This window comes from Symphalangus syndactylus, chromosome 1, assembly GCF_028878055.3.
Source record: "Symphalangus syndactylus isolate Jambi chromosome 1, NHGRI_mSymSyn1-v2.1_pri, whole genome shotgun sequence".
Classification (NCBI taxonomy): Eukaryota; Metazoa; Chordata; class Mammalia; order Primates; family Hylobatidae; genus Symphalangus; species Symphalangus syndactylus.
This window is the reverse complement of record NC_072423.2, coordinates 70,639,331-70,653,657: the sequence shown is the minus strand read 5'-3', so window position 1 is coordinate 70,653,657 and position 14,327 is coordinate 70,639,331. Positions and strand designations below refer to the sequence as shown.

Here is a 14,327-nt window from a genome sequence, read left to right as displayed (position 1 = left end):
CCATTTGCTTTTAGTATCTCAATTTAAATGTTAAAGTATTGAAAATATATGGTTAGGAGTATATTCTAAAATGTTGCTTCCAGAAATTACAGAATTTCACAAAAGACATACAATAGAGGCTTAAAAAAAAAGCATGCCCACAGTAAGAATTTGAATTGTATTATCTCCTTCCTTTTAACCTGTTTTCAAGCTGCTTTCCTCACATTGGAAACATCAAAATAATGAAACAGTTCAGAGTTTTCCTAAACATCATAAAAATATGCACCCAAATTTACTGCAGTTCTTGAATGCAAAATGTCTATGAAGTGGGCAAATCCGATAACTAACTCTCAGACTTTTGAATAAATCTTTCAAATCATTGATTGTAGTTCAGCTTCACGATGCTAGTCAATAGCAGAGATATGCCAATTTTTTGTTGTTATTCAAACCTTTGTGGTAGAAAAGTCAATATCGAAACTGCCATCTATATTTAATGGCTCTTTGAAACTCCTAAACGTGGATTTTACATACTTATTATCATTATTACAAGCTTTTTATCCATTTTCAAAATGTGCATTAATTAATAGCAAAAATAATCAGATGCTATACAAGTAACCACAGCACAAAACATATCTGAACAGTATATTTTTATAAACCTCTTTCATATCTTCACCTTCCTCTAGAAAGAAAAATCCTAGAGAAAAACTATTGGTTGATAATTACACAATCAATCTTATTGGAGTCACTAGATTAAAAAGAATCTGTGGACACTTGCACATGTTTTTGACTTTATTCTTCATTTAAGTACATTTAAACATTGGAATACTTTATTTTTCATCTTTTAGTCTTTCTACTGCCTTTTATTTTCAAATATTTTTTCTTTCTTCCATTTTGTTTGCTCCAAACTCTTTCTCTTTCATAATCTTCCTCAATTTTCTCTGTTTCTTATTGAGTTCTGGGAATAATATTTTCTCACAGATGGATTCAGTTTTCTGGAGTTTGTCTGGGCCAGCAGTTGATTTATTTCAGTCTAGATGCTTTTGTATTTCTTGGACTTAAAATCATTTTTCTGTCTATTGTAATCTATAGTACCAAGAGACCAATGATGTTTCAGTCTTGCCAATATCAAAATATTTCCTCAATTGTTACAGAGAAACAACTAATACATAAATATGTGGGTTACCGATGAAGTCTAATCTTTAAGTTTTCCCTACCACTTTAAAATTATTTTATGTATGTATGTATATATGTATTAAATAGACTAAGAACAGTTTTAGGTTTACAGAATAATTGAGTGGCAACCATAGATTCCCATGTACATCCTCACCTCACCACACACACAGTTTTTCCTCTTATTATAATATTGTATTAGTGTGGTATATTTGTTACAATTGATGAGACAATATTGATACTTTTTATTAACTGAAGTTTACTCTCAATGGCTCAGTTTTTGTGTTATACATTCTATGGGTTTTGACAATTGTGTAACAGCATGTATCCACCATTACAGTATCATACAGAACAGTTTCAACTGCCCCCAAATTCTCTGTATTCCACTTACTCATCTCTCCCTCTCTCTCACTGAACCCTTGGCAACCAGGGATATTTTTACCCTCACAGTTTGGCCTGTTTTAGAATATTATATAGTTGGAATCATACATGAAAAGGAATGTAATTTTTCAGATTGGCTTCTTTAACTTAGCAATATGCACTTAAGCGTCTTCTCTATCTTTTCATGGCAAGATAGCTTATTTCTTTTTATTACTGAATAAAATCTCTTTTATGAATATGCCACAGTTCATCCATTTATAGATGGAAGGACATCTTGATTGGCTTCCAGGTATTAGCAATTATGAATAAAGCTACTATAAACATTTGTGTACAGGTTTTTGTGTGGACATAACGTTTTCAACTCATTTGGGTAAGTACAATTTGATGGCTAATATGGTAAGAGTATGGTTAGTTTTCTAAGAAACTATCAAACTGTCTTCCAAAGTGGCTGCACCATTTTGCATTCCCATTAGCAATGAATGAGCCTTCCTATTACTCTACAGCCTCCCTGGTATTTTGTGTTGTCAGTGTTGCTGATTTTAGCCATTCTAATAGGTATGTAGTAGTATCTCATTGTCATTTTAATTCTTTACAATTTTAATAGGAGAAAATATTCAATTGTCTCTCAAAGCATGAAACAAGAGCTCCTAGACACTAAAAGCCAGTTGTGAGCCTGACTATGATATCAAGTCCTTGATATCCAGGGACAGAAAATGGGAGGTTTTAAGATAATAGAATGTACTTCAAATGTGTACATCATGGAAGTGAAGGTGACCTGACTTATTCTTACATCAGTGATCACCAGGGTGTACTTTACTGGAGCTGAAAAGAGATTTCAGTGCTTCCTGGGTACATCTTCAACCTCAGAGCCATCCTCAGGCCTGGAACACATCTGAACTCCACTGCCCTTACTCCCAAATATTGACAGCTCTTTTTAAAAAAATGTAGCTGCCCCCCAAGCTTTCTCAAAATATAATTGACAAGTAGAAATTGTGTATATTTACAGTGAATGTGATATATATATATATATAATACATATACACATCATGAAATGATTTAATCAAGCTAATTAACATATCCATCATCACCTCATATACTTTTTGGTTGTGAGAACATTTAAGATCTACTCTCCTAGCAATTTTCAAGTTGACAGTATGTTTATTAACTATAGTCATCATGCTGTTCAATAGATTTCCAGAATAAGACAGCTCTTTTATCTTACTTTTCCCTCTTCTAAGTCATCAGTATTAATTTATGATGGTTTTGTACTAGTATTTAATGTTACCTGAAATGAAATAAAAGTTACCTCTAATGCACTAACTAATGCGTGGTGACCAATCCTGCAGCTGGCACTAGAAAGACGCAGGCCACCTGTCCCAGGTAGGTACCTTAGTAACGTGATAACATGGGTCAAAGGCAGCAAGGGATTGATTAAGGTGTTCACACAGAGAGAGAAGTGGAGAGATTGATACCTACCCCATCTGCTCAAGGAGAGAGCCATAGATCTGTTTTTTTATTTTTATTTTATTTATTTTATTATTATTATTATTATTATTATTCTTGAGACGGCGTCTTGCTCTATTGCCCAGGCTGGAGTGCAGTGGCGCAATCTCAGCTGACTGCAAGCTCCGCCTCCCGGATTCACGCCATTCTTCTGCCTCAGCCTCCTGAGTAGCTGGGACTACAGGCGCCCGCCAGCATGCCTGGCTCATTTTTTTTTTCGTAATTTTTAGTAGAGATGGGGTTTCACCGTGTTAGCCAAGATGATCTCAATCTCCTGACCTTGTGATCCACCTCCCTTGGCCTCCCAAAGTGCTGGTATTACAGGCGTGAGCCACCACACCCCGCCAAGCCATAGATCTGGTTTTTGGGCAAAAGATTATGGTACAATTTCCTGGTTTAGATTTGTGGAGTTGCCAGTGTGGATATAGACTTCAGGTGCAGTATTTATTTTTGTTTTTATTTTGAAAAAATGTAGGAGTTTGAGAAGAAATAGAAAATTTATTTGAGAATAGAACCTGTGTTTTCTTCACTTTTGAGATTTTTTTTCAGTAAATGTAGGCAGACACTGAGATATCAAAAATGAATAAATCATGAGAGAAGATGAAACAAATCAATTTATAAAAGCAAATAATTAAATTTACATTATAGTGGTTATGGCCGGACTATTACGATTATTGCAGAGACTAATTTTCATATAAAGTCATTCCGTAATTTCTAAGTTAATATTGTTTTCATTATTTGATGAAACAATTTCCTAGAGCATCTCTATCTTGCAAGCAACCGTGGAAATTTTAAATTGTGATTGGTTTTAAAAATTCAAAATCTAAGAATATGTTTCAGTGAAAATAAAGTACCTCAAAGCCAGTAGAATTTTAACTTAATAAATAAAAGAGGAAAAGTGTTTACTTTAGAGTACTTTCATCAAACTCTGCAGGCATGCCCACAGACAAACAGGCAAAGGACAGGAAAATATATAATGAAAATTTCATTATATTGAAATATATATTTTCATTATATATTTTCCTATATTTTGTTATATTAAAATATAACACCTATGGGTCCCAACCAAACAGAAAGTTCATTAAGCTGTTATGCTTCTAAACAAATGAAAAGCACATTTTAAAAACATTTAAAATTACTATAACCTTAGGAAGTGAACCTTTCTAAAAGGTTTTGTGCATTATTCCACATCCCCATTGATACAGAACCAAATAAAGTTATGTGAAGATGTTAACAGTAAATCAGGCCAGAGGCTGGTGGAGGCCAAAGACTCATATTCTGAGCAGTAGGACAGTTTTAACTCTTAGGATAATGGAGGTAAAAATAGATGACCTCAGCATCCTAAGAATTAATTGAATCAAACCAGTCCATTCCCACTTTCACCCTTTCTCCTCTAAGAGCCATTCTAATTGTGTCTCAAAATAGTTTCTGTCTGCAGTCATCTTTCTGTCCTTTTACTGCCATTTCCTTCATAAATCAAGGCTAACCCTTCCGTTATACATGCTAGCTAGAGAATCCCCAACTCATAAAATGTTTGTAACTGATTGCAGAGAAGTTTTTGCAAATGGGAGTTTATGTAATGAATCTTCATTCATTTAACTAATATTTTCTGAATATCTAGTATGTGCCAGGGACTATTCTGCAGGTATACAGGTGAACATGACAGTCTCTGTTTTCATGTATAAACTGCAGTATGTTTATTTACTAATTTTTTTTTAGAGAAGAGATATTGCTATGTTGTCTAGGCTATATTAGAATTCCTGGGCTCAAGCCATCGTTTCACCTCAGCTTCCCAAGTAGCTGGGACCACAGGTGCTCACCACTCCGCACAGCTTATAAATTGCAGTATAAATAGTACAGAGGACATCACAGAAGAGACATACAGGAGGAAGGAAATGCTGGAAGAAGGGAGAACTCACGCACAGATCTGCTACTGGCCTAGAACTGTCCAAGTGAAGCTGTTCTAAGGGTTGAGGAGTATGGCATGTGATTCTGTGTGGTCTGTATTGGGGGGAAGTTTTTGAGTTAACGGCTATTCAAAATGTCTTTGAGCTGGGGTGTGCATCACTTTTGGAGGCGTGGTGGCGAATCCTGCAACTGGCACAAGAAAGACACAGGGCCGGGCCCGGTGGCTCACGCTTGTAATCCCAGCACTTTGGGAGGCCGAGGCGGGCAGATCACGAGGTCAGGAGATCGAGACCACGGTGAAACCCCTTCTCTACTAAAAATACAAAAAAAATCGCCGGGCGTGGTGGCGGGCGCCTGTAGTCCCAGCTACTCGGAGAGGCTGAGGCAGGAGAATGGCGTGAACCCGGGAGGCGGAGCTTGCAATGAGCTGAGATTGCGCCACTGCACTCCAGCCTGGGCGACAGAGCGAGACTCCATCTCAAAAAAAAAAAGACACAGGCCACCTGTCCCAGGTAGGTACCAGAGTAACATGATAGCATGGGTCAAAGGCAGCAAGGGATTGATTAAGGTGTTCACACAGAGAGAGAAGTGGAGAGATTAATACCTGCCCTCTCTGCTCCAGGAGAGAGCCATAGATCTGTTTTTTGGGCAAAAGATTATGATACAATTTCCTGGTTTAGATGTGTGGGGCCACCATTGCGGATATAGACTTCAGGTGCAGTATTTATTTACACCTCAATTTAAACTATCCACAAGTAAGTGATTGACCTACTTTAACTTCAAGGTCATTCCCTTCTCCCCCGGCTGTAACTGAACTTCCTAGAGCTCTGGCTGCCAATGTGGAACAGGCGATTATGAGGTCTTTCAGACTGCAGGTGAAGGAGGTCGAGTGGATTATATTGTCTCAGAGGTGAGAGATAAGGACAGAGGGTGTGCTTAAAATAGGCCACTAAATTGCTCCCTGCTGTTGTGACAAGCTTTTGAGAAAGTACTGTTGGTGATTGCAAGTTAAAAGATCTGTAGGCTGTGGGAAGTCTCCGGGAGGAATTTAAGGCAATGTGTAAAATTGTAGGATTCCTAATTCTAGTTCAAAACCAAACTGTCAAGAGAAAGAGGAGAAACATTCTACTTATGGTAACAGTTTGAGGGACTGTTGTAATATATCATCCAACAAGACGCAATACAGCTCAGCCTTTCAAGTCGGTAGCACCTAAATCTAGTTAGTGTAGGAGCAATTTATAGCTAAGCATTATTGAACAAATCTGGACTCTACTACTCACACAATGATCCTTCTAGATTCTTGCTTTTGTGAAGGTAACTATAGAAGTGAAGGAGATACTAGGCCCTTGGGACATACTGGAGCTCAGGGAACAAGACTGACAAGCAGAGCTCAGAGATACAATGTCAGAAGGAACGTTAGGAGCTGGAAATGAGAGAAGTTACTTCCTCTTTCTGATGTCAGACACGGGGAAAGCCTCAGTGCTGGGTTAGGGAGAGGCACAGGAAGACGGCCTGCAATTGACAAACGTTATTTTAAAAGTTTTACATGGATAACTTTATTTGTATTTTCCTTTGTGTTTTCTTTCATTTCCTGTACTTGTAAGAAGTCTTTGCCCATCCAAAGATCAGTTAAATATATTTTTTCCAACCTCTTCCTGTTTTTTAAAATATTTATCTCTTTATGTTAGAGTATGTAAAGTGAGGTTTAAATTTGATCACTATCTCTGCAAGGGTCAATTTTCCCTAACACTAACTTTGAATAATCTGGCCCCATTGGTTTGTGATGGTCCTTCTTACATCATCTTGCTATCTGAGTTAGGCTGTTTCAGAACATCTATCCTGTTTCACTCCTATGCTCTGTCTTGCATCGGTTTTACATTATTTTATTTGTGGTAGTCTTATGTTTTATGTTTTGTGTGCAATTAGCAACATAACTTTTCTATTTTAGTCTTTTTGAAGCTATTATACTTATTTTTCCAAATAAACTTTAAAATCATTTTCATAAAGTGCACAAAATACCATCACAATTGAATTAAACCATTATCAATTTGAGAAGTATTGACTTTTCAATATTTAATCCTTCTGGGAAAAGAAAAAATTGTGTACATCAATATATTTCATCTCCTTTCAGATTTTCTAAATAATTCCTATAGCTTTTTTTCCTTCTATGTATTGCAAATTTTGCTAGCCAATTCTAGGTATTTCATGGGGTTTTTTTTTTTTTTGCTTCTGTAAATAAAAATATTTTTCTTTTATTTCATCTTGTAATTATGGTTTAACGTAGGAGAAATTTGATACTATTGCAGTGTATATTACAACTTACTAGTAAGTTTTAAAAGTTTTTAAGTTGATTTTTTGAGTTTTAAAGACATCTAATTATATATTATAAAAATAGTAATAATTTATCACCATATAATTTGTGAGAAGTTTTGCATATTCTGGAATATTTGTTGAATTTTCATTCTGAGTTTTCTGTATTTCTGCGATTGTAACATCACCAGAGACAGACTCTATCATAAAATTTATAATTAGATTTACAGATTGTATTGAGTGAAAAATTAAAATTCTAGTTGTATTTAATTGTCTCACTTTTTTAAAAACTAAAATTTTTCTTAATGTATTTTGGTGTCACTGGTAGCCAGGATTTCTGTCCAAGAACCAAAAAACACAATAGTTGTGCTTTTTAGTGAATTATTGTAAGTTTTTATCTCTTATAATCACTAATATTTAATCCAATTGAACTTTTGTGAAGAGTTTTGGAAGGGATTATTAACCTTAGTGGTTAAGCTTGTAAAATGAAACCTAGGAAGTATTTTCAAAATGAATCTTAGCTCTGTATATTTAAGACAGGGAGGTGAATGCTTTCTAAAGTGGATTCATTCCACAGACAGGTTTGGAGTTGGCTTTAATAAATGCTAATGAACAGGTCAGCCAGCCAACAGCAAGTTTGTAGTTAAGTGGCTATTGTGGGTTTAGCACCCTCTTATATTCTGAAGAGATTATAGATAGTTTTTGGTCTTGTGTTGAGCCAGTCTCTATAAGGGCTCCTTCCCTCCTTTGTAGGCTACTTTCCTTTTTCCACCCTTTAAACATCCATTTGCTGTCTATCTTCAGTCCTCATCTTTTCCCTCTACATTGTCCTTTCTTAAGACTCCAACAAAGATCACTAAGCATATAGATGACTTCCGAAAGGTTCAGCTTTTGTCCTGACAGATTTCTAGCCTGAGCTCAGCAGCTTCTATCAAATATATTCATTTGAATGTCCTTCAGGGATGTCACATTCAATATATTCCAAATCGACCCATAATTCCTCCTGACTCCTAGACTTTTTGCCCAAATTTACTTAACTGCCCATGCTTGAAAAACAAGTGTCATTCCTAATTTCTTCCTATCCCTTACTTCTCATATTCAATCTATAAGAAATACCCACTGATCCTTGCTGATTCAATGTACTAAACACCATTTTATTATTTCCACTCTGTCACCATAGTGTTTATCTTACTAAGACTCACATTTATGTCACCTGAAGGACCACTATAAAACATACAGCATTCTCTCTGCCTGCAGGCCCCCCACTCCCTAGCAATTTTTCTATGTTCCCCTAATTTCATTTTTGGTATTAATACGATCATGTCACTCTTCCATTTAGATTGCCTATTGAGGCCTGTTGACTCTTTAGGTGGAGCATAAGACCGAGTCATTGTCTTTCATTCTCCTTTTATATCCATGCTGTTTGAAGGCAGATAACATGGAAAGTTTCTGTTATCCAGAGGTCTCATGCTCGCTCATGTTTCTTTGCCTTTGTATATTTGGGTCTCTCTCCCAAAAATACTTTTCCCCCCACCTTTTTCACCTAATGATTTTTAAAATTTTAATGTAGTTTTCATCTGTTCTAAGATTGTTCCCTAACTTGTGATGGTTTAAAATATATCTACCAATTCTTCAATATTTCCTTCAATAAATGAAGCTAATTCCCTTCCTTTGAGTGAGGGCTGGACTTAGAGGCTTGCTTCTAACATGTATAATAATATGGCAGAAATCATGGCATCTCCCTTCTGAGAGTAGATTTTAAAAGACTGCAGCTTCTTTCTTCATTGCATTCCCTTTCTCTCAGATAAACTTTTATTTAATTTATTTTTTATTTTTCCATAGGTTATTGGGGAACAGGTGGTGTTTGATTACATGAGTAAGTTCTTTAGTGGTGATTTGTGAGATTTTGTTGCACCCGTCACCTGAGCAGTATACACTGCACCCTATTTGTAGTCTTTTATCCCTCACCCTCTGACCCCCTCCCACCCTTACCCACAAGTCCCCAAGGTCCATTGTGTCATTATTATGCCTTTGCATCCTCATTGCTTAACTCCCACATATCAGTGAGAACACACGATATGTGATTTTCCATTCCTGAATTACTTCACTTAGAATAATAGTTTCCAATCTCATTCAGGTTGCTGTGAATGCCATTAATTCATTCCTTTTTATGGCTGAGTAGTATTCCATCATATATATATACATATATATCTCACAGTTTCTTTATCCACTTGTTGATTGATAGGCATTTGGATTGGTTCCACGATTTTGCAGTTGCGAATTATGCTGCTATAAACATGCATGTGCAAGTAACTGTTTTTATGTAATGACTTATTTTCCTCTGGATAGACACCCAGTAGTAGGATTGCTGGATCAAATGGTAGTTATACTTTTAGTTCTTTAAGGAATCTTCACACTGTTTTCCATCTTGTTTGTACTAGTTTACATTCCTACTAGCAGTGTAGAAACATTTCCTGATCACCACATCCATGCCAACATCTACTGTTTTGTGAATTGTTTTTATTATGGTCATTCCTGCAGGAGTAAGGTAGTATCGCATTATGGTTTTGATTTGCATTTCCCTGGATCGTTAGTGATGTTGAGCATTTTTTCATATGTTTATTGGCCATTTGCAATCTTCTTTTGAGAATTGTCTATTCATGTTCTTAGCCCACTTTTTTTTTATATTATACTTTAAACTCTAGGGTACATGTGCACAACGTGCAGGTTTGTTACACATGCATACATGCACCATGTTGGTGTGCTGCACCCAATAACTTGTCATTTACATTAGGTATTTCTCCCAGTGTTATCCCTCCCCCTCCCCCAACCTCATGACAGGTCCCGGTGTGTGATGTTCCCCACCCTGTGTCCAAATGTTCTTATTGTTCAGTTCCTACCTATGAGTGAGAACTTGCAGTGTTTGGTTTTCTGTCCTTGCAAATAGTTTGCTCAGAATGATGGTTTCCAGCTTCATCCATGTCCCCACAAAGGACATCAACTCCATTCTATTTTACAGCTGCATAGTATTCCATAGTTTATATGTGCCACATTTTCTTAATCTAGTCTATCATGGATGGACATTTGGGTTGGTTCTAAGTCTTTGCTATTGTGAATAGTGCCACAATAAACATACATGTGCATGTGTCTTTATAGCAGCGTGATATATAATCCTTTAGGTATATACCCAGTAATGGGATGGCTGGGTCAAATGGTATTTCTAGTTCTGGATCCTTGAGGAATCGCCACATTGTCTTCCACAATGGTTGAACTAGTTTACAGTCCCACCAACAGTGTAAAAGCATTCTTATTTCTCCACATCCTCTCTAGCACCTGTTGTTGCCTAACTCTTTGATAATCGCCATTCTAACTAGTATGATATGGTATCTCATTGTGGTTTTGATTTGCATTTCTCTGATGGCCAGTGATGATGAGCTTTTTTTCATGTGTCTGTTGGCTGCATAAATGTCTTCTTCTGAGAAGTGTCTGTTCATATCCTTTGCCCACCTTTTGATGGGGTTGTTTGATTTTTTTCTTGTAAATTTGTTTAAGTTCTTTGTAGATTCAGGATATTAGCCCTTTGTCAGATGAGTAGATTGCAAAAATTTTCTCCCATTCTGTAAGTTGCCTGTTCACTCTGATGGTGGTTTCTTTTGCTGTGCAGAAGCTTTTTAGTTTAATTAGATCCCATTTATCTATTTTGGCTTTTGTTGCCATTGCTTTTGGTGTTTTAGTCATGAAGTCCTTGCCCATGCCTATGTCCTGAATGGAATTGCCTAGGTTTTCTTCTAGAGTTTTTACGGTTTTAGGTCTAATATTTAAGTCTTTAATCCATCTTGAATTAATTTTTGTATAAGGTGTAAGGAAGGGATCCAGTATCAGCTTTCTATGTATGGCTAGCCAGTTTTGCCTGCACGATTTATTAAATGGGAAATCCTTTCCCCATTTCTTGTTTCTGTCAGGTTCGTCAAAGATCAGATAGTTGTAAATGTGTGGTATTATTTCTGAGGGCTCTGTTCTGTTCCATTGGTCTATATCTCTGTTTTGGTACCAGTACCATGCTGTTTTGGTTACTGTTGCCTTGTAGTATAGTTTGAAGTCAGGTAGCATGATGCCTCCAGCTTTGTTCTTTTGGCTTAGGATTGTCTTGGCAATGTGGGCTCTTTTTTGGTTCCATATGAACTTTAAAGTAGTTTTTCCAATTCTGTGAAGAAAATCTTTGATAGCTTGATGGGGATGGCATTGAATCTATAAATTACCTCGGGCAGTATGGCCATTTTCACGATATTGATTCTTCCTATCCATGAGCATGGAATGTTCTTCCATTTGTTTGTGTCCTCTTTTATTTTGTTTATAGTTCTCCTTGAAGCAGTTCTTCACATCCCTTGTAAGTTGGATTCCTAGGTATTTTATTCTCTTTGAAGCGATTGTGAATGGGAGTTCACTCATAATTTGGCTCTGTTTGTCTGTTATTGGTGTATAGGAATGCTTGTGATTTTTGCACATTGATTTTGTATCCTGAGACTTTGCTGAAGTTGCTTATCAGCTTAAGGAGATTTTGGGCTGAGACTATGGGGTTTTCTAAATACAATCATGTCATCTGCAAACAGGGACAATTTGACTTCCTCTTTTGCTAAATGAATATGCTTTATTTCTTTCTCCAGCCTGATTGCCCTGGCCAGAACTTCTAACACTATGTTGAATAGAAGTGGTGAGAGAGGGCATCCCTGTCTTGTGCCAGTTTTCAAAGGGAATGCTTCCAGTTTTTGCCCATTCAGTATGATATTGGGTTTGTCATAAATAACTCTTATTATTTTGAGATACATTCCATCACCACCTGGTTTATTGAGAGTTTTTAGCATGAAGGGCTGTTGAATTTTCTTGAAGGCCTTTTCTGCATCTATTGAGATAATCATGTTTGTCTTTGGTTTTGTTTATATGCTAGATTACATTTATTGATTTGCATATGTTGAACCAGCCTTGGATGAAGCCCACTTGATCATGGTGGATAAGCTTTTTGATGTGCTGCTGGATTCGGTTTGCCAGTATTTTATTGAGGATGATTGCATTGATGTTCATCAGGGATATTGGTCTGAAATTCTCTTTTTTGTTGTGTCTCTGCCAGGCTTTGGTATCAGGGGTGTTGCTGGCCTCATAAAATGTGTTGGGGAGGATTCCCTCTTTTTCTATTGATTGGAATAGTTTCAGAAGGAATGGTACCAGCTCCTCTTTGTACCTCTGGTAGAATTCAGGTGTGAATCCATCTGGTCCTGGACTTTTGGTAGGCTATTAATTATTGCCTCAATTTCAGAGCCTGTTATTGGTCTATTCAGGGATTCATCATCTTCCTGGTTTATTCTTGGGAGGGTGTATGTGTGCAGGAATTTATCCATTTCTTCTAGATTTTCTAGTTTATTTGTGTAGAGGTGTTTATAGTATTCTCTGATGGTAGTTTGTATTTCTGTGGGATCAGTGGTGATATTCCCTTTATCATTTTTTATTGCATCTATTTGATCCTTCTCTCTTTTCTTCTTTATTAGTCTTGCTAGTGGTCTATCAATTTTGTTGATCTTTTCAAAACAGCAGCTCCTGGATTCATTGATTTTTTTTAACAGTTTTTTTGTGTCTCTATCTCCTTCAGTTCTGCCCTGATCTTAGTTATTTCTTGCCTTCTGCTAGCTTTTGAATGTGTTTGCTCTTGCTTCTCTAGTTCTTTTAACTGTGATATTATCATGTCAATTTTAGATCTTTCCTCCTTTCTCTTGTGGGCATTTAGTGCTCTAAATTTCCCTCTACACACTGCTTTAAATGTGTCCCAGAGATTCTGGTATGCTGTGTCTTTGTTCTCACTGGTTTCAAAGAACTTCCTTATTTCTGCTTTCATTTCATTATGTACCCAGTAGTCAGTCATTCAGGAGCAGGTTGTTCACTTTCCATGTAGTTGTGCAGTTTTGAGTGAGTTTCTTAATCCTGAGTTCTAATTTGATTGCACTGTGGTCTGAGAGACAGTTTGTTATAGTTTCTGTTCTTTTACATTTGCTGAAGAGTGCTTTACTTCCAACTATGTGGTCAATTTTGGAATAAGTGCGATGTGGTGCTGAGAAGAATGTATATTCTGTTGATTTGGGGTGGAGAGTTCTGTAGATATCTACTAGGTATGCTTGGTGCAGAGCTGAGTTCAAGTCCTGAATATGCTTGTTAACTTTCTGTCTTGTTGATCTGTCTAATGTTGACAGTGGGGTGTTAAAGTCTCCCATTATTATTGTGTGGGAGTCTAAGTCTCTTTGTAGGTTTCTAATGACTTGCTTTATGAATCTGGGTGCTCTTGTATTGGGTGCATATATATTTAGGATAGTTAGCACTTCTTGTTGAATTGATCCAGGGCTGACTTACAATGGCCTTCTTTGTCTCTTTTGATCTTTGTTGGTTTCAAGTCATGGTTTAAAGTCTGTTTTATCAGAGACTAGGATTGCAACCCCTGCTTTTTTTTGTTTTCCATTTGCTTGGTAGATCTTCCTCCATCCCTTTATTTTGAGCCTATTGTGTCTCTGCACGTGAGATGGGTCTCATGCATACAGCACACTGATGGGTCTTGACTCTTTATCCAATTTGCCAGTCTGTGTCTTTTAATTGGAGCATTTAGCCCATTTACATTTAAGGTTAATATTGTTATGTGTGAATTTGATCCTGTCATTATGATGTTAGCTGGTTATTTTGCTCGTTAATTGATGCAGTTTCTTCCTAGCCTCGACAGTCTTTACAATTTGGCATGCTTTTGCAGTGGCTGGTACCAGTTGTTCCTTTCCATGTTTAGTGCTTCCTTCAGAAGCTCTTGTAAGGCAGGCCTGGTGGTGACAAAATCTCTCAGCATTTATTGTCTGTAAAGTATTTTATTTCTCCTTCACTTATGAAGCTTAGTTTGGCTGGATATGAAATTCTGGGTTGAAAATTCTTTTCTTTAAGAATGTTGAATATTGGCCCCCACTCTCTTCTGGCTTGTAGAATTTCTGCCGAGAGATCAGCTGTTAGTCTGATGGGCTTCCTTCCCTGTGTAGGTAATCTGAGCTTTCTCTCTG

The 14,327-nt window shown here is 36.8% G+C and overlaps 1 long non-coding RNA gene across 1 annotated transcript in view; it reads left to right on the top strand.

Moving 5' to 3' along the window:
• LOC134732019 (uncharacterized) overlaps positions 1–14,327 on the top strand; it is a 128,558-nt gene that overhangs the window by 46,774 nt on the left and 67,457 nt on the right. The window lies entirely within an intron of this gene.